At 48.3% G+C, this 22,056-nt stretch overlaps 31 non-coding genes across 31 annotated transcripts; all 31 read right to left on the bottom strand.

Annotated features, from left to right (window-relative positions):
- Positions 1-294: 294 nt before the first annotated feature.
- Positions 295-413, bottom strand: LOC143871764 (5S ribosomal RNA). Its single transcript, XR_013246522.1, has one exon. It is a non-coding gene; the product is annotated as a 5S ribosomal RNA (ribosomal RNA).
- Positions 414-1,010: 597 nt separating this feature from the next.
- LOC143871763 (5S ribosomal RNA) lies at positions 1,011-1,129 on the bottom strand. Its single transcript, XR_013246521.1, has one exon. It is a non-coding gene; the product is annotated as a 5S ribosomal RNA (ribosomal RNA).
- A 598-nt stretch (positions 1,130-1,727) lies between these two features.
- LOC143871762 (5S ribosomal RNA) lies at positions 1,728-1,846 on the bottom strand. The gene has a single exon (XR_013246520.1). It is a non-coding gene; the product is annotated as a 5S ribosomal RNA (ribosomal RNA).
- A 597-nt stretch (positions 1,847-2,443) lies between these two features.
- On the bottom strand, positions 2,444-2,562 carry LOC143874605 (5S ribosomal RNA). The gene has a single exon (XR_013249280.1). It is a non-coding gene; the product is annotated as a 5S ribosomal RNA (ribosomal RNA).
- Positions 2,563-3,159: 597 nt separating this feature from the next.
- On the bottom strand, positions 3,160-3,278 carry LOC143871761 (5S ribosomal RNA). The gene has a single exon (XR_013246519.1). It is a non-coding gene; the product is annotated as a 5S ribosomal RNA (ribosomal RNA).
- Positions 3,279-3,875: 597 nt separating this feature from the next.
- LOC143871760 (5S ribosomal RNA) lies at positions 3,876-3,994 on the bottom strand. Its single transcript, XR_013246518.1, has one exon. It is a non-coding gene; the product is annotated as a 5S ribosomal RNA (ribosomal RNA).
- Positions 3,995-4,592: 598 nt separating this feature from the next.
- LOC143871759 (5S ribosomal RNA) lies at positions 4,593-4,711 on the bottom strand. The gene has a single exon (XR_013246517.1). It is a non-coding gene; the product is annotated as a 5S ribosomal RNA (ribosomal RNA).
- Positions 4,712-5,309: 598 nt separating this feature from the next.
- Positions 5,310-5,428, bottom strand: LOC143871757 (5S ribosomal RNA). Its single transcript, XR_013246515.1, has one exon. It is a non-coding gene; the product is annotated as a 5S ribosomal RNA (ribosomal RNA).
- A 597-nt stretch (positions 5,429-6,025) lies between these two features.
- LOC143871756 (5S ribosomal RNA) lies at positions 6,026-6,144 on the bottom strand. The gene has a single exon (XR_013246514.1). It is a non-coding gene; the product is annotated as a 5S ribosomal RNA (ribosomal RNA).
- A 597-nt stretch (positions 6,145-6,741) lies between these two features.
- On the bottom strand, positions 6,742-6,860 carry LOC143874903 (5S ribosomal RNA). The gene has a single exon (XR_013249574.1). It is a non-coding gene; the product is annotated as a 5S ribosomal RNA (ribosomal RNA).
- A 597-nt stretch (positions 6,861-7,457) lies between these two features.
- LOC143871755 (5S ribosomal RNA) lies at positions 7,458-7,576 on the bottom strand. Its single transcript, XR_013246513.1, has one exon. It is a non-coding gene; the product is annotated as a 5S ribosomal RNA (ribosomal RNA).
- Positions 7,577-8,174: 598 nt separating this feature from the next.
- Positions 8,175-8,293, bottom strand: LOC143873340 (5S ribosomal RNA). Its single transcript, XR_013248053.1, has one exon. It is a non-coding gene; the product is annotated as a 5S ribosomal RNA (ribosomal RNA).
- A 597-nt stretch (positions 8,294-8,890) lies between these two features.
- LOC143871754 (5S ribosomal RNA) lies at positions 8,891-9,009 on the bottom strand. Its single transcript, XR_013246512.1, has one exon. It is a non-coding gene; the product is annotated as a 5S ribosomal RNA (ribosomal RNA).
- A 598-nt stretch (positions 9,010-9,607) lies between these two features.
- On the bottom strand, positions 9,608-9,726 carry LOC143871753 (5S ribosomal RNA). The gene has a single exon (XR_013246511.1). It is a non-coding gene; the product is annotated as a 5S ribosomal RNA (ribosomal RNA).
- Positions 9,727-10,323: 597 nt separating this feature from the next.
- LOC143874902 (5S ribosomal RNA) lies at positions 10,324-10,442 on the bottom strand. The gene has a single exon (XR_013249572.1). It is a non-coding gene; the product is annotated as a 5S ribosomal RNA (ribosomal RNA).
- Positions 10,443-11,039: 597 nt separating this feature from the next.
- On the bottom strand, positions 11,040-11,158 carry LOC143871751 (5S ribosomal RNA). The gene has a single exon (XR_013246509.1). It is a non-coding gene; the product is annotated as a 5S ribosomal RNA (ribosomal RNA).
- Positions 11,159-11,756: 598 nt separating this feature from the next.
- Positions 11,757-11,875, bottom strand: LOC143871750 (5S ribosomal RNA). Its single transcript, XR_013246508.1, has one exon. It is a non-coding gene; the product is annotated as a 5S ribosomal RNA (ribosomal RNA).
- Positions 11,876-12,472: 597 nt separating this feature from the next.
- Positions 12,473-12,591, bottom strand: LOC143873498 (5S ribosomal RNA). Its single transcript, XR_013248206.1, has one exon. It is a non-coding gene; the product is annotated as a 5S ribosomal RNA (ribosomal RNA).
- A 598-nt stretch (positions 12,592-13,189) lies between these two features.
- On the bottom strand, positions 13,190-13,308 carry LOC143871749 (5S ribosomal RNA). Its single transcript, XR_013246507.1, has one exon. It is a non-coding gene; the product is annotated as a 5S ribosomal RNA (ribosomal RNA).
- A 597-nt stretch (positions 13,309-13,905) lies between these two features.
- Positions 13,906-14,024, bottom strand: LOC143874254 (5S ribosomal RNA). Its single transcript, XR_013248941.1, has one exon. It is a non-coding gene; the product is annotated as a 5S ribosomal RNA (ribosomal RNA).
- A 596-nt stretch (positions 14,025-14,620) lies between these two features.
- LOC143871748 (5S ribosomal RNA) lies at positions 14,621-14,739 on the bottom strand. The gene has a single exon (XR_013246506.1). It is a non-coding gene; the product is annotated as a 5S ribosomal RNA (ribosomal RNA).
- A 597-nt stretch (positions 14,740-15,336) lies between these two features.
- On the bottom strand, positions 15,337-15,455 carry LOC143871747 (5S ribosomal RNA). The gene has a single exon (XR_013246505.1). It is a non-coding gene; the product is annotated as a 5S ribosomal RNA (ribosomal RNA).
- A 598-nt stretch (positions 15,456-16,053) lies between these two features.
- Positions 16,054-16,172, bottom strand: LOC143871745 (5S ribosomal RNA). The gene has a single exon (XR_013246503.1). It is a non-coding gene; the product is annotated as a 5S ribosomal RNA (ribosomal RNA).
- Positions 16,173-16,769: 597 nt separating this feature from the next.
- Positions 16,770-16,888, bottom strand: LOC143873285 (5S ribosomal RNA). The gene has a single exon (XR_013248002.1). It is a non-coding gene; the product is annotated as a 5S ribosomal RNA (ribosomal RNA).
- Positions 16,889-17,485: 597 nt separating this feature from the next.
- LOC143871744 (5S ribosomal RNA) lies at positions 17,486-17,604 on the bottom strand. The gene has a single exon (XR_013246502.1). It is a non-coding gene; the product is annotated as a 5S ribosomal RNA (ribosomal RNA).
- Positions 17,605-18,202: 598 nt separating this feature from the next.
- Positions 18,203-18,321, bottom strand: LOC143871743 (5S ribosomal RNA). Its single transcript, XR_013246501.1, has one exon. It is a non-coding gene; the product is annotated as a 5S ribosomal RNA (ribosomal RNA).
- A 597-nt stretch (positions 18,322-18,918) lies between these two features.
- Positions 18,919-19,037, bottom strand: LOC143873283 (5S ribosomal RNA). Its single transcript, XR_013248000.1, has one exon. It is a non-coding gene; the product is annotated as a 5S ribosomal RNA (ribosomal RNA).
- A 597-nt stretch (positions 19,038-19,634) lies between these two features.
- Positions 19,635-19,753, bottom strand: LOC143871742 (5S ribosomal RNA). Its single transcript, XR_013246500.1, has one exon. It is a non-coding gene; the product is annotated as a 5S ribosomal RNA (ribosomal RNA).
- Positions 19,754-20,351: 598 nt separating this feature from the next.
- LOC143871741 (5S ribosomal RNA) lies at positions 20,352-20,470 on the bottom strand. Its single transcript, XR_013246499.1, has one exon. It is a non-coding gene; the product is annotated as a 5S ribosomal RNA (ribosomal RNA).
- Positions 20,471-21,067: 597 nt separating this feature from the next.
- LOC143873282 (5S ribosomal RNA) lies at positions 21,068-21,186 on the bottom strand. Its single transcript, XR_013247999.1, has one exon. It is a non-coding gene; the product is annotated as a 5S ribosomal RNA (ribosomal RNA).
- A 597-nt stretch (positions 21,187-21,783) lies between these two features.
- On the bottom strand, positions 21,784-21,902 carry LOC143871740 (5S ribosomal RNA). Its single transcript, XR_013246498.1, has one exon. It is a non-coding gene; the product is annotated as a 5S ribosomal RNA (ribosomal RNA).
- Between the last annotated feature and the right edge of the window lie 154 nt (positions 21,903-22,056).

Genomic DNA, 22,056 nt, shown 5'->3' with positions numbered 1-22,056 from the left:
TCCACTAGTACACTCATCCGCTATAGCCTGTACGTCACTGAATCTAAACAAACCCCCGCTATAATTTGACCGCAAATGAAATGTCAGAACGAATTCCGTTTATCGAATCAAACGACACTATCACCCCGCCATAATAAAGACCGGACGTCTTTGAATTCACCATCCGGAAGAAAATAAAAAGATCCGAACCGAAACGTAGGAGGCGACGCACTAAACGTGCGTTTCAGTTCGCATCGATGTTCCAGAACCGAAAGATTGTTCGAAAAAAGTGGTAGATAGCCGAAAAAAGTGACAGGGGTGCAACACGAGGACTTCCCAGGAGGTCACCCATCCTAGTACTACTCTCGCCCAAGCACGCTTAACTTCGGAGTTCTGATGGGATCCAGTGCATTTGTGCTGGTATGATCGCACCCAGCATGCCTCTCCATTGTCAAAGTAATAAAGAGTTTCCACTCGCACTGTCGTACGAAGTCCGTTTAAATGAAAGTGCGAAAAAATCCTGCTAGATGACACCGGATGGACGATCCGAGCATGTCGGGAAGCCGGATGACCGCCAGGGCTGTCATCGCGCGAAGAATCTTCCCGAGTACCCCCGAATCAATATAAGAATCTCCACGATCTGACGGGCGGATCAAAAGTTATCGTCGGAACGATATTTGTGCACCAAGGGTAGCTCACGGCCAGTAAACACCTTCCGACCGGATTCATGACTCGCATCCACTAGTACACTCATCCGCTATTGCCTGTACGTCACTGAATCTAAACAAACCCCCGCTATAATTTGACCGCAAATGAAATGTCAGAACGAATTCCGTTTATCGAATCAAACGACACTATCACCCCGCCATAATAAAGACCGGACGTATTTTAATTCACCATCCGGAAGAAAATAAAAAGATCGGAACCGAAACGTAGGAGGCGTCGGACTAAACGTGCGTTTCAGTTCGCATCGATGTTCCAGAACCGAAAGATTGTTCGAAAAAAGTGGTAGATAGCCGAAAAAAGTGACAGGGGTGCAACACGAGGACTTCCCAGGAGGTCACCCATCCTAGTACTACTCTCGCCCAAGCACGCTTAACTTCGGAGTTCTGATGGGATCCAGTGCATTTGTGCTGGTATGATCGCACCCAGCATGCCTCTCCATTGTCAAAGTAATAAAGAGTTTCCACTCGCATTGTCGTACGAAGTCCGTTTAAATGAAAGTGCGAAAAAATCCTGCTAGATGACACCGGATGGACGATCCGAGCATGTCGGAAAGGCGAATTACCGCCAGGGCTGTCATCGCGCGATGAATCTTCCCGAGTACCCCCGAATCAATATAAGAATCGCCACGATCTGACGGGCGGATCAAAAGTTATCGTCGGAACGATATTTGTGCACCAAGGGTAGCTCACGGCCAGTAAACACCTTCCGACCGGATTCATGACTCGCATCCACTAGTACACTCATCCGCTATAGCCTGTACGTCACTGAATCTGAACAAACCCCCGCTATAATTTGACCGCAAATGAAATGTCAGAACGAATTCCGTTTATCGAATCAAACGACACTATCACCCCGCCATAATAAAGACCGGACGTATTTGAATTCACCATCCGGAAGAAAATAAAAAGATCCGAACCGAAACGTAGGAGGCGACGCACTAAACGTGCGTTTCAGTTCGCATCGATGTTCCAGAACCGAAAGATTGTTCGAAAAAAAGTGGTAGATAGCCGAAAAAAGTGACAGGGGTGCAACACGAGGACTTCCCAGGAGGTCACCCATCCTAGTACTACTCTCGCCCAAGCACGCTTAACTTCGGAGTTCTGATGGGATCCAGTGCATTTGTGCTGGTATGATCGCACCCAGCATGCCTCTCCATTGTCAAAGTAATAAAGAGTTTCCACTCGCACTGTCGTACGAAGTCCGTTTAAATGAAAGTGCGAAAAAATCCTGCTAGATGACACCGGATGGACGATCCGAGCATGTCGGGAAGCCGGATGACCGCCAAGGCTGTCATCGCGCGAAGAATCTTCCCGAGTACCCCCGAATCAATATAAGAATCGCCACGATCTGACGGGCGGATCAAAAGTTATCGTCGGAACGATATTTGTGCACCAAGGGTAGCTCACGGCCAGTAAACACCTTCCGACCGGATTCATGACTCGCATCCACTAGTACACTCATCCGCTATAGCCTGTACGTCACTGAATCTGAACAAACCCCCGCTATAATTTGACCGCAAATGAAATGTCAGAACGAATTCCGTTTATCGAATCAAACGACACTATCACCCCGCCATAATAAAGACCAGACGTGTTTGAATTCACCATCCGGAAGAAAATAAAAAGATCCGAACCGAAACGTAGGAGGCGACGCACTAAACGTGCGTTTCAGTTCGCATCGATGTTCCAGAACCGAAAGATTGTTCGAAAAAAGTGGTAGATAGCCGAAAAAAGTGACAGGGGTGCAACACGAGGACTTCCCAGGAGGTCACCCATCCTAGTACTACTCTCGCCCAAGCACGCTTAACTTCGGAGTTCTGATGGGAGCCAGCGCATTTGTGCTGGTATGATCGCACCCAGCATGCCTCTCCATTGTCAAAGTAATAAAGAGTTTCCACTCGCATTGTCGTACGAAGTCCGTTTAAATGAAAGTGCGAAAAAATCCTGCTAGATGACACCGGATGGACGATCCGAGCATGTCGGGAAGCCGGATGACCGCCAGGGCTGTCATCGCGCGATTAATCTTCCCGAGTACCCCCGAATCAATATAAGAATCGCTACGATCTGACGGGCGGATCAAAAGTTATCGTCGGAACGATATTTGTGCACCAAGGGTAGCTCACGGCCAGTAAACACCTTCCGACCGGATTCATGACTCGCATCCACTAGTACACTCATCCGCTATAGCCTGTACGTCACTGAATCTAAACAAACCCCCGCTATAATTTGACCGCAAATGAAATGTCAGAACGAATTCCGTTTATCGAATCAAACGACACTATCACCCCGCCATAATAAAGACCGGACGTCTTTGAATTCACCATCCGGAAGAAAATAAAAAGATCCGAACCGAAACGTAGGAGGCGACGCACTAAACGTGCGTTTCAGTTCGCATCGATGTTCCAGAACCGAAAGATTGTTCGAAAAAAGTGGTAGATAGCCGAAAAAAGTGACAGGGGTGCAACACGAGGACTTCCCAGGAGGTCACCCATCCTAGTACTACTCTCGCCCAAGCACGCTTAACTTCGGAGTTCTGATGGGATCCAGTGCATTTGTGCTGGTATGATCGCACCCAGCATGCCTCTCCATTGTCAAAGTAATAAAGAGTTTCCACTCGCACTGTCGTACGAAGTCCGTTTAAATGAAAGTGCAAAAAAATCCTGCTAGATGACACCGGATGGACGATCCGAGCATGACGGGAAGCCGGATGACCGCCGGGGCTGTCATCGCGCGAAGAATCTTCCCGAGTACCCCCGAATCAATATAAGAATCGCCACGATCTGACGGGCGGATCAAAAGTTATCGTCGGAACGATATTTGTGCACCAAGGGTAGCTCACGGCCAGTAAACACCTTCCGACCGGATTCATGACTCGCATCCACTAGTACACTCATCCGCTATTGCCTGTACGTCACTGAATCTAAACAAACCCCCGCTATAATTTGACCGCAAATGAAATGTCAGAACGAATTCCGTTTATCGAATCAAACGACACTATCACCCCGCCATAATAAAGACCGGACGTATTTTAATTCACCATCCGGAAGAAAATAAAAAGATCGGAACCGAAACGTAGGAGGCGTCGGACTAAACGTGCGTTTCAGTTCGCATCGATGTTCCAGAACCGAAAGATTGTTCGAAAAAAGTGGTAGATAGCCGAAAAAAGTGACAGGGGTGCAACACGAGGACTTCCCAGGAGGTCACCCATCCTAGTACTACTCTCGCCCAAGCACGCTTAACTTCGGAGTTCTGATGGGATCCAGTGCATTTGTGCTGGTATGATCGCACCCAGCATGCCTCTCCATTGTCAAAGTAATAAAGAGTTTCCACTCGCATTGTCGTACGAAGTCCGTTTAAATGAAAGTGCGAAAAAATCCTGCTAGATGACACCGGATGGACGATCCGAGCATGTCGGAAAGGCGAATTACCGCCAGGGCTGTCATCGCGCGATGAATCTTCCCGAGTACCCCCGAATCAATATAAGAATCGCCACGATCTGACGGGCGGATCAAAAGTTATCGTCGGAACGATATTTGTGCACCAAGGGTAGCTCACGGCCAGTAAACACCTTCCGACCGGATTCATGACTCGCATCCACTAGTACACTCATCCGCTATAGCCTGTACGTCACTGAATCTGAACAAACCCCCGCTATAATTTGACCGCAAATGAAATGTCAGAACGAATTCCGTTTATCGAATCAAACGACACTATCACCCCGCCATAATAAAGACCGGACGTATTTGAATTCACCATCCGGAAGAAAATAAAAAGATCCGAACCGAAACGTAGGAGGCGACGCACTAAACGTGCGTTTCAGTTCGCATCGATGTTCCAGAACCGAAAGATTGTTCGAAAAAAAGTGGTAGATAGCCGAAAAAAGTGACAGGGGTGCAACACGAGGACTTCCCAGGAGGTCACCCATCCTAGTACTACTCTCGCCCAAGCACGCTTAACTTCGGAGTTCTGATGGGATCCAGTGCATTTGTGCTGGTATGATCGCACCCAGCATGCCTCTCCATTGTCAAAGTAATAAAGAGTTTCCACTCGCACTGTCGTACGAAGTCCGTTTAAATGAAAGTGCGAAAAAATCCTGCTAGATGACACCGGATGGACGATCCGAGCATGTCGGGAAGCCGGATGACCGCCAAGGCTGTCATCGCGCGAAGAATCTTCCCGAGTACCCCCGAATCAATATAAGAATCGCCACGATCTGACGGGCGGATCAAAAGTTATCGTCGGAACGATATTTGTGCACCAAGGGTAGCTCACGGCCAGTAAACACCTTCCGACCGGATTCATGACTCGCATCCACTAGTACACTCATCCGCTATAGCCTGTACGTCACTGAATCTGAACAAACCCCCGCTATAATTTGACCGCAAATGAAATGTCAGAACGAATTCCGTTTATCGAATCAAACGACACTATCACCCCGCCATAATAAAGACCGGACGTATTTGAATTCACCATCCGGAAGAAAATAAAAAGATCCGAACCGAAACGTAGGAGGCGACGCACTAAACGTGCGTTTCAGTTCGCATCGATGTTCCAGAACCGAAAGATTGTTCGAAAAAAAGTGGTAGATAGCCGAAAAAAGTGACAGGGGTGCAACACGAGGACTTCCCAGGAGGTCACCCATCCTAGTACTACTCTCGCCCAAGCACGCTTAACTTCGGAGTTCTGATGGGATCCAGTGCATTTGTGCTGGTATGATCGCACCCAGCATGCCTCTCCATTGTCAAAGTAATAAAGAGTTTCCACTCGCACTGTCGTACGAAGTCCGTTTAAATGAAAGTGCGAAAAAATCCTGCTAGATGACACCGGATGGACGATCCGAGCATGTCGGGAAGCCGGATGACCGCCAGGGCTGTCATCGCGCGAAGAATCTTCCCGAGTACCCCCGAATCAATATAAGAATCGCCACGATCTGACGGGCGGATCAAAAGTTATCGTCGGAACGATATTTGTGCACCAAGGGTAGCTCACGGCCAGTAAACACCTTCCGACCGGATTCATGACTCGCATCCACTAGTACACTCATCCGCAATTGCCTGTACGTCACTGAATCTAAACAAACCCCCGCTATAATTTGACCGCAAATGAAATGTCAGAACGAATTCCGTTTATCGAATCAAACGACACTATCACCCCGCCATAATAAAGACCGGACGTATTTTAATTCACCATCCGGAAGAAAATAAAAAGATCGGAACCGAAACGTAGGAGGCGTCGCACTAAACGTGCGTTTCAGTTCGCATCGATGTTCCAGAACCGAAAGATTGTTCGAAAAAAGTGGTAGATAGCCGAAAAAAGTGACAGGGGTGCAACACGAGGACTTCCCAGGAGGTCACCCATCCTAGTACTACTCTCGCCCAAGCACGCTTAACTTCGGAGTTCTGATGGGATCCAGTGCATTTGTGCTGGTATGATCGCACCCAGCATGCCTCTCCATTGTCAAAGTAATAAAGAGTTTCCACTCGCATTGTCGTACGAAGTCCGTTTAAATGAAAGTGCGAAAAAATCCAGCTAGATGACACCGGATGGACGATCCGAGCATGTCGGAAAGGCGAATTACCGCCAGGGCTGTCATCGCGCGATGGATCTTCCCGAGTACCCCCGAATCAATATAAGAATCGCCACGATCTGACGGGCGGATCAAAAGTTATCGTCGGAACGATATTTGTGCACCAAGGGTAGCTCACGGCCAGTAAACACCTTCCGACCGGATTCATGACTCGCATCCACTAGTACACTCATCCGCTATAGCCTGTACGTCACTGAATCTAAACAAACCCCCGCTATAATTTGACCGCAAATGAAATGTCAGAACGAATTCCGTTTATCGAATCAAACGACACTATCACCCCGCCATAATAAAGACCGGACGTGTTTGAATTCACCATCCGGAAGAAAATAAAAAGATCCGAACCGAAACGTAGGAGGCGACGCACTAAACGTGCGTTTCAGTTCGCATCGATGTTCCAGAACCGAAAGATTGTTCGAAAAAAGTGGTAGATAGCCGAAAAAAGTGACAGGGGTGCAACACGAGGACTTCCCAGGAGGTCACCCATCCTAGTAGTACTCTCGCCCAAGCACGCTTAACTTCGGAGTTCTGATGGGAGCCAGTGCATTTGTGCTGGTATGATCGCACCCAGCATGCCTCTCCATTGTCAAAGTAATAAAGAGTTTCCACTCGCATTGTCGTACGAAGTCCGTTTAAATGAAAGTGCGAAAAAATCCTGCTAGATGACACCGGATGGACGATCCGAGCATGTCGGGAAGCCGGATGACCGCCAGGGCTGTCATCGCGCGATGAATCTTCCCGAGTACCCCCGAATCAATATAAGAATCGCTACGATCTGACGGGCGGATCAAAAGTTATCGTCGGAACGATATTTGTGCACCAAGGGTAGCTCACGGCCAGTAAACACCTTCCGACCGGATTCATGACTCGCATCCACTAGTACACTCATCCGCTATAGCCTGTACGTCACTGAATCTAAACAAACCCCCGCTATAATTTGACCGCAAATGAAATGTCAGAACGAATTCCGTTTATCGAATCAAACGACACTATCACCCCGCCATAATAAAGACCGGACGTCTTTGAATTCACCATCCGGAAGAAAATAAAAAGATCCGAACCGAAACGTAGGAGGCGACGCACTAAACGTGCGTTTCAGTTCGCATCGATGTTCCAGAACCGAAAGATTGTTCGAAAAAAGTGGTAGATAGCCGAAAAAAGTGACAGGGGTGCAACACGAGGACTTCCCAGGAGGTCACCCATCCTAGTACTACTCTCGCCCAAGCACGCTTAACTTCGGAGTTCTGATGGGATCCAGTGCATTTGTGCTGGTATGATCGCACCCAGCATGCCTCTCCATTGTCAAAGTAATAAAGAGTTTCCACTCGCACTGTCGTACGAAGTCCGTTTAAATGAAAGTGCGAAAAAATCCTGCTAGATGACACCGGATGGACGATCCGAGCATGTCGGGACGCCGGATGACCGCCAAGGCTGTCATCGCGCGAAGAATCTTCCCGAGTACCCCCGAATCAATATAAGAATCGCCACGATCTGACGGGCGGATCAAAAGTTATCGTCGGAACGATATTTGTGCACCAAGGGTAGCTCACGGCCAGTAAACACCTTCCGACCGGATTCATGACTCGCATCCACTAGTACACTCATCCGCTATAGCCTGTACGTCACTGAATCTGAACAAACCCCCGCTATAATTTGACCGCAAATGAAATGTCAGAACGAATTCCGTTTATCGAATCAAACGACACTATCACCCCGCCATAATAAAGACCGGACGTATTTGAATTCACCATCCGGAAGAAAATAAAAAGATCCGAACCGAAACGTAGGAGGCGACGCACTAAACGTGCGTTTCAGTTCGCATCGATGTTCCAGAACCGAAAGATTGTTCGAAAAAAAGTGGTAGATAGCCGAAAAAAGTGACAGGGGTGCAACACGAGGACTTCCCAGGAGGCCACCCATCCTAGTACTACTCTCGCCCAAGCACGCTTAACTTCGGAGTTCTGATGGGATCCAGTGCATTTGTGCTGGTATGATCGCACCCAGCATGCCTCTCCATTGTCAAAGTAATAAAGAGTTTCCACTCGCACTGTCGTACGAAGTCCGTTTAAATGAAAGTGCGAAAAAATCCTGCTAGATGACACCGGATGGACGATCCGAGCATGTCGGGAAGCCGGATGACCGCCAGGGCTGTCATCGCGCGAAGAATCTTCCCGAGTACCCCCGAATCAATATAAGAATCGCCACGATCTGACGGGCGGATCAAAAGTTATCGTCGGAACGATATTTGTGCACCAAGGGTAGCTCACGGCCAGTAAACACCTTCCGACCGGATTCATGACTCGCATCCACTAGTACACTCATCCGCTATTGCCTGTACGTCACTGAATCTAAACAAACCCCCGCTATAATTTGACCGCAAATGAAATGTCAGAACGAATTCCGTTTATCGAATCAAACGACACTATCACCCCGCCATAATAAAGACCGGACGTATTTTAATTCACCATCCGGAAGAAAATAAAAAGATCGGAACCGAAACGTAGGAGGCGTCGCACTAAACGTGCGTTTCAGTTCGCATCGATGTTCCAGAACCGAAAGATTGTTCGAAAAAAGTGGTAGATAGCCGAAAAAAGTGACAGGGGTGCAACACGAGGACTTCCCAGGAGGTCACCCATCCTAGTACTACTCTCGCCCAAGCACGCTTAACTTCGGAGTTCTGATGGGATCCAGTGCATTTGTGCTGGTATGATCGCACCCAGCATGCCTCTCCATTGTCAAAGTAATAAAGAGTTTCCACTCGCATTGTCGTACGAAGTCCGTTTAAATGAAAGTGCGAAAAAATCCTGCTAGATGACACCGGATGGACGATCCGAGCATGTCGGAAAGGCGAATTACCGCCAGGGCTGTCATCGCGCGATGGATCTTCCCGAGTACCCCCGAATCAATATAAGAATCGCCACGATCTGACGGGCGGATCAAAAGTTATCGTCGGAACGATATTTGTGCACCAAGGGTAGCTCACGGCCAGTAAACACCTTCCGACCGGATTCATGACTCGCATCCACTAGTACACTCATCCGCTATAGCCTGTACGTCACTGAATCTGAACAAACCCCCGCTATAATTTGACCGCAAATGAAATGTCAGAACGAATTCCGTTTATCGAATCAAACGACACTATCACCCCGCCATAATAAAGACCGGCCGTATTTGAATTCACCATCCGGAAGAAAATAAAAAGATCCGAACCGAAACGTAGGAGGCGACGCACTAAACGTGCGTTTCAGTTCGCATCGATGTTCCAGAACCGAAAGATTGTTCGAAAAAAAGTGGTAGATAGCCGAAAAAAGTGACAGGGGTGCAACACGAGGACTTCCCAGGAGGTCACCCATCCTAGTACTACTCTCGCCCAAGCACGCTTAACTTCGGAGTTCTGATGGGATCCAGTGCATTTGTGCTGGTATGATCGCACCCAGCATGCCTCTCCATTGTCAAAGTAATAAAGAGTTTCCACTCGCACTGTCGTACGAAGTCCGTTTAAATGAAAGTGCGAAAAAATCCTGCTAGATGACACCGGATGGACGATCCGAGCATTTCGGGAAGCCGGATGACCGCCAGGGCTGTCATCGCGCGATGGATCTTCCCGAGTACCCCCGAATCAATATAAGAATCGCCACGATCTGACGGGCGGATCAAAAGTTATCGTCGGAACGATATTTGTGCACCAAGGGTAGCTCACGGCCAGTAAACACCTTCCGACCGGATTCATGACTCGCATCCACTAGTACACTCATCCGCTATAGCCTGTACGTCACTGAATCTAAACAAACCCCCGCTATAATTTGACCGCAAATGAAATGTCAGAACGAATTCCGTTTATCGAATCAAACGACACTATCACCCCGCCATAATAAAGACCGGACGTCTTTGAATTCACCATCCGGAAGAAAATAAAAAGATCCGAACCGAAACGTAGGAGGCGACGCACTAAACGTGCGTTTCAGTTCGCATCGATGTTCCAGAACCGAAAGATTGTTCGAAAAAAGTGGTAGATAGCCGAAAAAAGTGACAGGGGTGCAACACGAGGACTTCCCAGGAGGTCACCCATCCTAGTAGTACTCTCGCCCAAGCACGCTTAACTTCGGAGTTCTGATGGGAGCCAGTGCATTTGTGCTGGTATGATCGCACCCAGCATGCCTCTCCATTGTCAAAGTAATAAAGAGTTTCCACTCGCATTGTCGTACGAAGTCCGTTTAAATGAAAGTGCGAAAAAATCCTGCTAGATGACACCGGATGGACGATCCGAGCATGTCGGGAAGCCGGATGACCGCCAGGGCTGTCATCGCGCGATGAATCTTCCCGAGTACCCCCGAATCAATATAAGAATCGCTACGATCTGACGGGCGGATCAAAAGTTATCGTCGGAACGATATTTGTGCACCAAGGGTAGCTCACGGCCAGTAAACACCTTCCGACCGGATTCATGACTCGCATCCACTAGTACACTCATCCGCTATAGCCTGTACGTCACTGAATCTAAACAAACCCCCGCTATAATTTGACCGCAAATGAAATGTCAGAACGAATTCCGTTTATCGAATCAAACGACACTATCACCCCGCCATAATAAAGACCGGACGTGTTTGAATTCACCATCCGGAAGAAAATAAAAAGATCCGAACCGAAACGTAGGAGGCGACGCACTAAACGTGCGTTTCAGTTCGCATCGATGTTCCAGAACCGAAAGATTGTTCGAAAAAAGTGGTAGATAGCCGAAAAAAGTGACAGGGGTGCAACACGAGGACTTCCCAGGAGGTCACCCATCCTAGTACTACTCTCGCCCAAGCACGCTTAACTTCGGAGTTCTGATGGGATCCAGTGCATTTGTGCTGGTATGATCGCACCCAGCATGCCTCTCCATTGTCAAAGTAATAAAGAGTTTCCACTCGCACTGTCGTACGAAGTCCGTTTAAATGAAAGTGCGAAAAAATCCTGCTAGATGACACCGGATGGACGATCCGAGCATGTCGGGAAGCCGGATGACCGCCAAGGCTGTCATCGCGCGAAGAATCTTCCCGAGTACCCCCGAATCAATATAAGAATCGCCACGATCTGACGGGCGGATCAAAAGTTATCGTCGGAACGATATTTGTGCACCAAGGGTAGCTCACGGCCAGTAAACACCTTCCGACCGGATTCATGACTCGCATCCACTAGTACACTCATCCGCTATAGCCTGTACGTCACTGAATCTGAACAAACCCCCGCTATAATTTGACCGCAAATGAAATGTCAGAACGAATTCCGTTTATCGAATCAAACGACACTATCACCCCGCCATAATAAAGACCGGACGTATTTGAATTCACCATCCGGAAGAAAATAAAAAGATCCGAACCGAAACGTAGGAGGCGACGCACTAAACGTGCGTTTCAGTTCGCATCGATGTTCCAGAACCGAAAGATTGTTCGAAAAAAAGTGGTAGATAGCCGAAAAAAGTGACAGGGGTGCAACACGAGGACTTCCCAGGAGGTCACCCATCCTAGTACTACTCTCGCCCAAGCACGCTTAACTTCGGAGTTCTGATGGGATCCAGTGCATTTGTGCTGGTATGATCGCACCCAGCATGCCTCTCCATTGTCAAAGTAATAAAGAGTTTCCACTCGCACTGTCGTACGAAGTCCGTTTAAATGAAAGTGCGAAAAAATCCTGCTAGATGACACCGGATGGACGATCCGAGCATGTCGGGAAGCCGGATGACCGCCAGGGCTGTCATCGCGCGAAGAATCTTCCCGAGTACCCCCGAATCAATATAAGAATCGCCACGATCTGACGGGCGGATCAAAAGTTATCGTCGGAACGATATTTGTGCACCAAGGGTAGCTCACGGCCAGTAAACACCTTCCGACCGGATTCATGACTCGCATCCACTAGTACACTCATCCGCTATTGCCTGTACGTCACTGAATCTAAACAAACCCCCGCTATAATTTGACCGCAAATGAAATGTCAGAACGAATTCCGTTTATCGAATCAAACGACACTATCACCCCGCCATAATAAAGACCGGACGTATTTTAATTCACCATCCGGAAGAAAATAAAAAGATCGGAACCGAAACGTAGGAGGCGTCGCACTAAACGTGCGTTTCAGTTCGCATCGATGTTCCAGAACCGAAAGATTGTTCGAAAAAAGTGGTAGATAGCCGAAAAAAGTGACAGGGGTGCAACACGAGGACTTCCCAGGAGGTCACCCATCCTAGTACTACTCTCGCCCAAGCACGCTTATCTTCGGAGTTCTGATGGGATCCAGTGCATTTGTGCTGGTATGATCGCACCCAGCATGCCTCTCCATTGTCAAAGTAATAAAGAGTTTCCACTCGCTTTGTCGTACGAAGTCCGTTTAAATGAAAGTGCGAAAAAATCCTGCTAGATGACACCGGATGGACGATCCGAGCATGTCGGAAAGGCGAATTACCGCCAGGGCTGTCATCGCGCGATGAATCTTCCCGAGTACCCCCGAATCAATATAAGAATCGCCACGATCTGACGGGCGGATCAAAAGTTATCGTCGGAACGATATTTGTGCACCAAGGGTAGCTCACGGCCAGTAAACACCTTCCGACCGGATTCATGACTCGCATCCACTAGTACACTCATCCGCTATAGCCTGTACGTCACTGAATCTGAACAAACCCCCGCTATAATTTGACCGCAAATGAAATGTCAGAACGAATTCCGTTTATCGAATCAAACGACACTATCACCCCGCCATAATAAAGACCGGACGTATTTGAATTCACCATCCGGAAGAAAATAAAAAGATCCGAACCGAAACGTAGGAGGCGACGCACTAAACGTGCGTTTCAGTTCGCATCGATGTTCCAGAACCGAAAGATTGTTCGAAAAAAAGTGGTAGATAGCCGAAAAAAGTGACAGGGGTGCAACACGAGGACTTCCCAGGAGGTCACCCATCCTAGTACTACTCTCGCCCAAGCACGCTTAACTTCGGAGTTCTGATGGGATCCAGTGCATTTGTGCTGGTATGATCGCACCCAGCATGCCTCTCCATTGTCAAAGTAATAAAGAGTTTCCACTCGCACTGTCGTACGAAGTCCGTTTAAATGAAAGTGCGAAAAAATCCTGCTAGATGACACCGGATGGACGATCCGAGCATTTCGGGAAGCCGGATGACCGCCAGGGCTGTCATCGCGCGATGGATCTTCCCGAGTACCCCCGAATCAATATAAGAATCGCCACGATCTGACGGGCGGATCAAAAGTTATCGTCGGAACGATATTTGTGCACCAAGGGTAGCTCACGGCCAGTAAACACCTTCCGACCGGATTCATGACTCGCATCCACTAGTACACTCATCCGCTATAGCCTGTACGTCACTGAATCTAAACAAACCCCCGCTATAATTTGACCGCAAATGAAATGTCAGAACGAATTCCGTTTATCGAATCAAACGACACTATCACCCCGCCATAATAAAGACCGGACGTGTTTGAATTCACCATCCGGAAGAAAATAAAAAGATCCGAACCGAAACGTAGGAGGCGACGCACTAAACGTGCGTTTCAGTTCGCATCGATGTTCCAGAACCGAAAGATTGTTCGAAAAAAGTGGTAGATAGCCGAAAAAAGTGACAGGGGTGCAACACGAGGACTTCCCAGGAGGTCACCCATCCTAGTACTACTCTCGCCCAAGCACGCTTAACTTCGGAGTTCTGATGGGAGCCAGTGCATTTGTGCTGGTATGATCGCACCCAGCATGCCTCTCCATTGTCAAAGTAATAAAGAGTTTCCACTCGCATTGTCGTACGAAGTCCGTTTAAATGAAAGTGCGAAAAAATCCTGCTAGATGACACCGGATGGACGATCCGAGCATGTCGGGAAGCCGGATGACCGCCAAGGCTGTCATCGCGCGATGAATCTTCCCGAGTACTCCGAATCAATATAAGAATCGCTACGATCTGACGGGCGGATCAAAAGTTATCGTCGGAACGATATTTGTGCACCAAGGGTAGCTCACGGCCAGTAAACACCTTCCGACCGGATTCATGACTCGCATCCACTAGTACACTCATCCGCTATAGCCTGTACGTCACTGAATCTAAACAAACCCCCGCTATAATTTGACCGCAAATGAAATGTCAGAACGAATTCCGTTTATCGAATCAAACGACACTATCACCCCGCCATAATAAAGACCGGACGTGTTTGAATTCACCATCCGGAAGAAAATAAAAAGATCCGAACCGAAACGTAGGAGGCGACGCACTAAACGTGCGTTTCAGTTCGCATAGATGTTCCAGAACCGAAAGATTGTTCGAAAAAAGTGGTAGATAGCCGAAAAAAGTGACAGGGGTGCAACACGAGGACTTCCCAGGAGGTCACCCATCCTAGTACTACTCTCGCCCAAGCACGCTTAACTTCGGAGTTCTGATGGGATCCAGTGCATTTGTGCTGGTATGATCGCACCCAGCATGCCTCTCCATTGTCAAAGTAATAAAGAGTTTCCACTCGCATTGTCGTACGAAGTCCGTTTAAATGAAAGTGCGAAAAAATCCTGCTAGATGACACCGGATGGACGATCCGAGCATGTCGGGAAGCCGGATGACCGCCAAGGCTGTCATCGCGCGATGAATCTTCCCGAGTACCCCCGAATCAATATAAGAATCGCTACGATCTGACGGGCGGATCAAAAGTTATCGTCGGAACGATATTTGTGCACCAAGGGTAGCTCACGGCCAGTAAACACCTTCCGACCGGATTCATGACTCGCATCCACTAGTACACTCATCCGCTATAGCCTGTACGTCACTGAATCTAAACAAACCCCCGCTATAATTTGACCGCAAATGAAATGTCAGAACGAATTCCGTTTATCGAATCAAACGACACTATCACCCCGCCATAATAAAGACCGGACGTGTTTGAATTCACCATCCGGAAGAAAATAAAAAGATCCGAACCGAAACGTAGGAGGCGACGCACTAAACGTGCGTTTCAGTTCGCATCGATGTTCCAGAACCGAAAGATTGTTCGAAAAAAGTGGTAGATAGCCGAAAAAAGTGACAGGGGTGCAACACGAGGACTTCCCAGGAGGTCACCCATCCTAGTACTACTCTCGCCCAAGCACGCTTAACTTCGGAGTTCTGATGGGATCCAGTGCATTTGTGCTGGTATGATCGCACCCAGCATTCCTCTCCATTGTCAAAGTAATAAAGAGTTTCCACTCGCATTGTCGTACGAAGTCCGTTTAAATGAAAGTGCGAAAAAATCCTGCTAGATGACACCGGATGGACGATCCGAGCATGTCGGGAAGCCGGATGACCGCCAAGGCTGTCATCGCGCGAAGAATCTTCCCGAGTACCCCCGAATCAATATAAGAATCGCCACGATCTGACGGGCGGATCAAAAGTTATCGTCGGAACGATATTTGTGCACCAAGGGTAGCTCACGGCCAGTAAACACCTTCCGACCGGATTCATGACTCGCATCCACTAGTACACTCATCCGCTATAGCCTGTACGTCACTGAATCTGAACAAACCCCCGCTATAATTTGACCGCAAATGAAATGTCAGAACGAATTCCGTTTATCGAATCAAACGACACTATCACCCCGCCATAATAAAGACCGGACGTATTTGAATTCACCATCCGGAAGAAAATAAAAAGATCCGAACCGAAACGTAGGAGGCGACGCACTAAACGTGCGTTTCAGTTCGCATCGATGTTCCAGAACCGAAAGATTGTTCGAAAAAAAGTGGTAGATAGCCGAAAAAAGTGACAGGGGTGCAACACGAGGACTTCCCAGGAGGTCACCCATCCTAGTACTACTCTCGCCCAAGCACGCTTAACTTCGGAGTTCTGATGGGATCCAGTGCATTTGTGCTGGTATGATCGCACCCAGCATGCCTCTCCATTGTCAAAGTAATAAAGAGTTTCCACTCGCACTGTCGTACGAAGTCCGTTTAAATGAAAGTGCGAAAAAATCCTGCTAGATGACACCGGATGGACGATCCGAGCATGTCGGGAAGCCGGATGACTGCCAAGGCTGTCATCGCGCGATGGATCTTCCCGAGTACCCCCGAATCAATATAAGAATCGCCACGATCTGACGGGCGGATCAAAAGTTATCGTCGGAACGATATTTGTGCACCAAGGGTAGCTCACGGCCAGTAAACACCTTCCGACCGGATTCATGACTCGCATCCACTAGTACACTCATCCGCTAAAGCCTGTACGTCACTGAATCTAAACAAACCCCCGCTATAATTTGACCGCAAATGAAATGTCAGAACGAATTCCGTTTATCGAATCAAACGACACTATCACCCCGCCATAATAAAGACCGGACGTCTTTGAATTCACCATCCGGAAGAAAATAAAAAGATCCGAACCGAAACGTAGGAGGCGACGCACTAAACGTGCGTTTCAGTTCGCATCGATGTTCCAGAACCGATAGATTGTTCGAAAAAAGTGGTAGATAGCCGAAAAAAGTGACAGGGGTGCAACACGAGGACTTCCCAGGAGGACACCCATCCTAGTACTACTCTCGCCCAAGCACGCTTAACTTCGGAGTTCTGATGGGATCCAGTGCATTTGTGCTGGTATGATCGCACCCAGCATGCCTCTCCATTGTCAAAGTAATAAAGAGTTTCCACTCGCATTGTCGTACGAAGTCCGTTTAAATGAAAGTGCGAGAAAATCCTGCTAGATGACACCGGATGGACGATCCGAGCATGTCGGGAAGCCGGATGACCGCCAGGGCTGTCATCGCGCGATGAATCTTCCCTAGTACCCCCGAATCAATATAAGAATCGCTACGATCTGACGGGCGGATCAAAAGTTATCGTCGGAACGATATTTGTGCACCAAGGGTAGCTCACGGCCAGTAAACACCTTCCGACCGGATTCATGACTCGCATCCACTAGTACACTCATCCGCTATAGCCTGTACGTCACTGAATCTAAACAAACCCCCGCTATAATTTGACCGCAAATGAAATGTCAGAACGAATTCCGTTTATCGAATCAAACGACACTATCACCCCGCCATAATAAAGACCGGACGTGTTTGAATTCACCATCCGGAAGAAAATAAAAAGATCCGAACCGAAACGTAGGAGGCGACGCACTAAACGTGCGTTTCAGTTCGCATCGATGTTCCAGAACCGAAAGATTGTTCGAAAAAAGTGGTAGATAGCCGAAAAAAGTGACAGGGGTGCAACACGAGGACTTCCCAGGAGGTCACCCATCCTAGTACTACTCTCGCCCAAGCACGCTTAACTTCGGAGTTCTGATGGGATCCAGTGCATTTGTGCTGGTATGATCGCACCCAGCATGCCTCTCCATTGTCAAAGTAATAAAGAGTTTCCACTCGCATTGTCGTACGAAGTCCGTTTAAATGAAAGTGCGAAAAAATCCTGCTAGATGACACCGGATGGACGATCCGAGCATGTCGGGAAGCCGGATGACCGCCAAGGCTGTCATCGCGCGAAGAATCTTCCCGAGTACCCCCGAATCAATATAAGAATCGCCACGATCTGACGGGCGGATCAAAAGTTATCGTCGGAACGATATTTGTGCACCAAGGGTAGCTCACGGCCAGTAAACACCTTCCGACCGGATTCATGACTCGCATCCACTAGTACACTCATCCGCTATAGCCTGTACGTCACTGAATCTGAACAAACCCCCGCTATAATTTGACCGCAAATGAAATGTCAGAACGAATTCCGTTTATCGAATCAAACGACACTATCACCCCGCCATAATAAAGACCGGACGTATTTGAATTCACCATCCGGAAGAAAATAAAAAGATCCGAACCGAAACGTAGGAGGCGACGCACTAAACGTGCGTTTCAGTTCGCATCGATGTTCCAGAACCGAAAGATTATTCGAAAAAAAGTGGTAGATAGCCGAAAAAAGTGACAGGGGTGCAACACGAGGACTTCCCAGGAGGTCACCCATCCTAGTACTACTCTCGCCCAAGCACGCTTAACTTCGGAGTTCTGATGGGATCCAGTGCATTTGTGCTGGTATGATCGCACCCAGCATGCCTCTCCATTGTCAAAGTAATAAAGAGTTTCCACTCGCACTGTCGTACGAAGTCCGTTTAAATGAAAGTGCGAAAAAATCCTGCTAGATGACACCGGATGGACGATCCGAGCATGTCGGGAAGCCGGATGACTGCCAAGGCTGTCATCGCGCGATGGATCTTCCCGAGTACCCCCGAATCAATATAAGAATCGCCACGATCTGACGGGCGGATCAAAAGTTATCGTCGGAACGATATTTGTGCACCAAGGGTAGCTCACGGCCAGTAAACACCTTCCGACCGGATTCATGACTCGCATCCACTAGTACACTCATCCGCTAAAGCCTGTACGTCACTGAATCTAAACAAACCCCCGCTATAATTTGACCGCAAATGAAATGTCAGAACGAATTCCGTTTATCGAATCAAACGACACTATCACCCCGCCATAATAAAGACCGGACGTCTTTGAATTCACCATCCGGAAGAAAATAAAAAGATCCGAACCGAAACGTAGGAGGCGACGCACTAAACGTGCGTTTCAGTTCGCATCGATGTTCCAGAACCGATAGATTGTTCGAAAAAAGTGGTAGATAGCCGAAAAAAGTGACAGGGGTGCAACACGAGGACTTCCCAGGAGGACACCCATCCTAGTACTACTCTCGCCCAAGCACGCTTAACTTCGGAGTTCTGATGGGATCCAGTGCATTTGTGCTGGTATGATCGCACCCAGCATGCCTCTCCATTGTCAAAGTAATAAAGAGTTTCCACTCGCATTGTCGTACGAAGTCCGTTTAAATGAAAGTGCGAAAAAATCCTGCTAGATGACACCGGATGGACGATCCGAGCATGTCGGGAAGCCGGATGACCGCCAGGGCTGTCATCGCGCGATGAATCTTCCCTAGTACCCCCGAATCAATATAAGAATCGCTACGATCTGACGGGCGGATCAAAAGTTATCGTCGGAACGATATTTGTGCACCAAGGGTAGCTCACGGCCAGTAAACACCTTCCGACCGGATTCATGACTCGCATCCACTAGTACACTCATCCGCTATAGCCTGTACGTCACTGAATCTAAACAAACCCCCGCTATAATTTGACCGCAAATGAAATGTCAGAACGAATTCCGTTTATCGAATCAAACGACACTATCACCCCGCCATAATAAAGACCGGACGTGTTTGAATTCACCATCCGGAAGAAAATAAAAAGATCCGAACCGAAACGTAGGAGGCGACGCACTAAACGTGCGTTTCAGTTCGCATCGATGTTCCAGAACCGAAAGATTGTTCGAAAAAAGTGGTAGATAGCCGAAAAAAGTGACAGGGGTGCAACACGAGGACTTCCCAGGAGGTCACCCATCCTAGTACTACTCTCGCCCAAGCACGCTTAACTTCGGAGTTCTGATGGGATCCAGTGCATTTGTGCTGGTATGATCGCACCCAGCATGCCTCTCCATTGTCAAAGTAATAAAGAGTTTCCACTCGCATTGTCGTACGAAGTCCGTTTAAATGAAAGTGCGAAAAAATCCTGCTAGATGACACCGGATGGACGATCCGAGCATGTCGGGAAGCCGGATGACCGCCAAGGCTGTCATCGCGCGAAGAATCTTCCCGAGTACCCCCGAATCAATATAAGAATCGCCACGATCTGACGGGCGGATCAAAAGTTATCGTCGGAACGATATTTGTGCACCAAGGGTAGCTCACGGCCAGTAAACACCTTCCGACCGGATTCATGACTCGCATCCACTAGTACACTCATCCGCTATAGCCTGTACGTCACTGAATCTGAACAAACCCCCGCTATAATTTGACCGCAAATGAAATGTCAGAACGAATTCCGTTTATCGAATCAAACGACACTATCACCCCGCCATAATAAAGACCGGACGTATTTGAATTCACCATCCGGAAGAAAATAAAAAGATCCGAACCGAAACGTAGGAGGCGACGCACTAAACGTGCGTTTCAGTTCGCATCGATGTTCCAGAACCGAAAGATTGTTCGAAAAAAAGTGGTAGATAGCCGAAAAAAGTGACAGGGGTGCAACACGAGGACTTCCCAGGAGGTCACCCATCCTAGTACTACTCTCGCCCAAGCACGCTTAACTTCGGAGTTCTGATGGGATCCAGTGCATTTGTGCTGGTATGATCGCACCCAGCATGCCTCTCCATTGTCAAAGTAATAAAGAGTTTCCACTCGCACTGTCGTACGAAGTCCGTTTAAATGAAAGTGCGAAAAAATCCTGCTAGATGACACCGGATGGACGATCCGAGCATGTCGGGAAGCCGGATGACTGCCAAGGCTGTCATCGCGCGATGGATCTTCCCGAGTACCCCCGAATCAATATAAGAATCGCCACGATCTGACGGGCGGATCAAAAGTTATCGTCGGAACGATATTTGTGCACCAAGGGTAGCTCACGGCCAGTAAACACCTTCCGACCGGATTCATGACTCGCATCCACTAGTACACTCATCCGCTAAAGCCTGTACGTCACTGAATCTAAACAAACCCCCGCTATAATTTGACCGCAAATGAAATGTCAGAACGAATTCCGTTTATCGAATCAAACGACACTATCACCCCGCCATAATAAAGACCGGACGTCTTTGAATTCACCATCCGGAAGAAAATAAAAAGATCCGAACCGAAACGTAGGAGGCGACGCACTAAACGTGCGTTTCAGTTCGCATCGATGTTCCAGAACCGATAGATTGTTCGAAAAAAGTGGTAGATAGCCGAAAAAAGTGACAGGGGTGCAACACGAGGACTTCCCAGGAGGACACCCATCCTAGTACTACTCTCGCCCAAGCACGCTTAACTTCGGAGTTCTGATGGGATCCAGTGCATTTGTGCTGGTATGATCGCACCCAGCATGCCTCTCCATTGTCAAAGTAATAAAGAGTTTCCACTCGCATTGTCGTACGAAGTCCGTTTAAATGAAAGTGCGAAAAAATCCTGCTAGATGACACCGGATGGACGATCCGAGCATGTCGGGAAGCCGGATGACCGCCAGGGCTGTCATCGCGCGATGAATCTTCCCTAGTACCCCCGAATCAATATAAGAATCGCTACGATCTGACGGGCGGATCAAAAGTTATCGTCGGAACGATATTTGTGCACCAAGGGTAGCTCACGGCCAGTAAACACCTTCCGACCGGATTCATGACTCGCATCCACTAGTACACTCATCCGCTATAGCCTGTACGTCACTGAATCTAAACAAACCCCCGCTATAATTTGACCGCAAATGAAATGTCAGAACGAATTCCGTTTATCGAATCAAACGACACTATCACCCCGCCATAATAAAGACCGGACGTGTTTGAATTCACCATCCGGAAGAAAATAAAAAGATCCGAACCGAAACGTAGGAGGCGACGCACTAAACGTGCGTTTCAGTTCGCATCGATGTTCCAGAACCGAAAGATTGTTCGAAAAAAGTGGTAGATAGCCGAAAAAAGTGACAGGGGTGCAACACGAGGACTTCCCAGGAGGTCACCCATCCTAGTACTACTCTCGCCCAAGCACGCTTAACTTCGGAGTTCTGATGGGATCCAGTGCATTTGTGCTGGTATGATCGCACCCAGCATGCCTCTCCATTGTCAAAGTAATAAAGAGTTTCCACTCGCATTGTCGTACGAAGTCCGTTTAAATGAAAGTGCGAAAAAATCCTGCTAGATGACACCGGATGGACGATCCGAGCATGTCGGGAAGCCGGATGACCGCCAAGGCTGTCATC

This window comes from Tasmannia lanceolata, unplaced genomic scaffold, assembly GCF_043159265.1.
Source record: "Tasmannia lanceolata isolate RefF3 unplaced genomic scaffold, GAP_Taslan_0.1 ptg000003l, whole genome shotgun sequence".
Lineage (NCBI taxonomy): Eukaryota > Viridiplantae > Streptophyta > Magnoliopsida > Canellales > Winteraceae > Tasmannia > Tasmannia lanceolata.
This window is presented reverse-complemented; position numbering and strand designations above follow the sequence as displayed.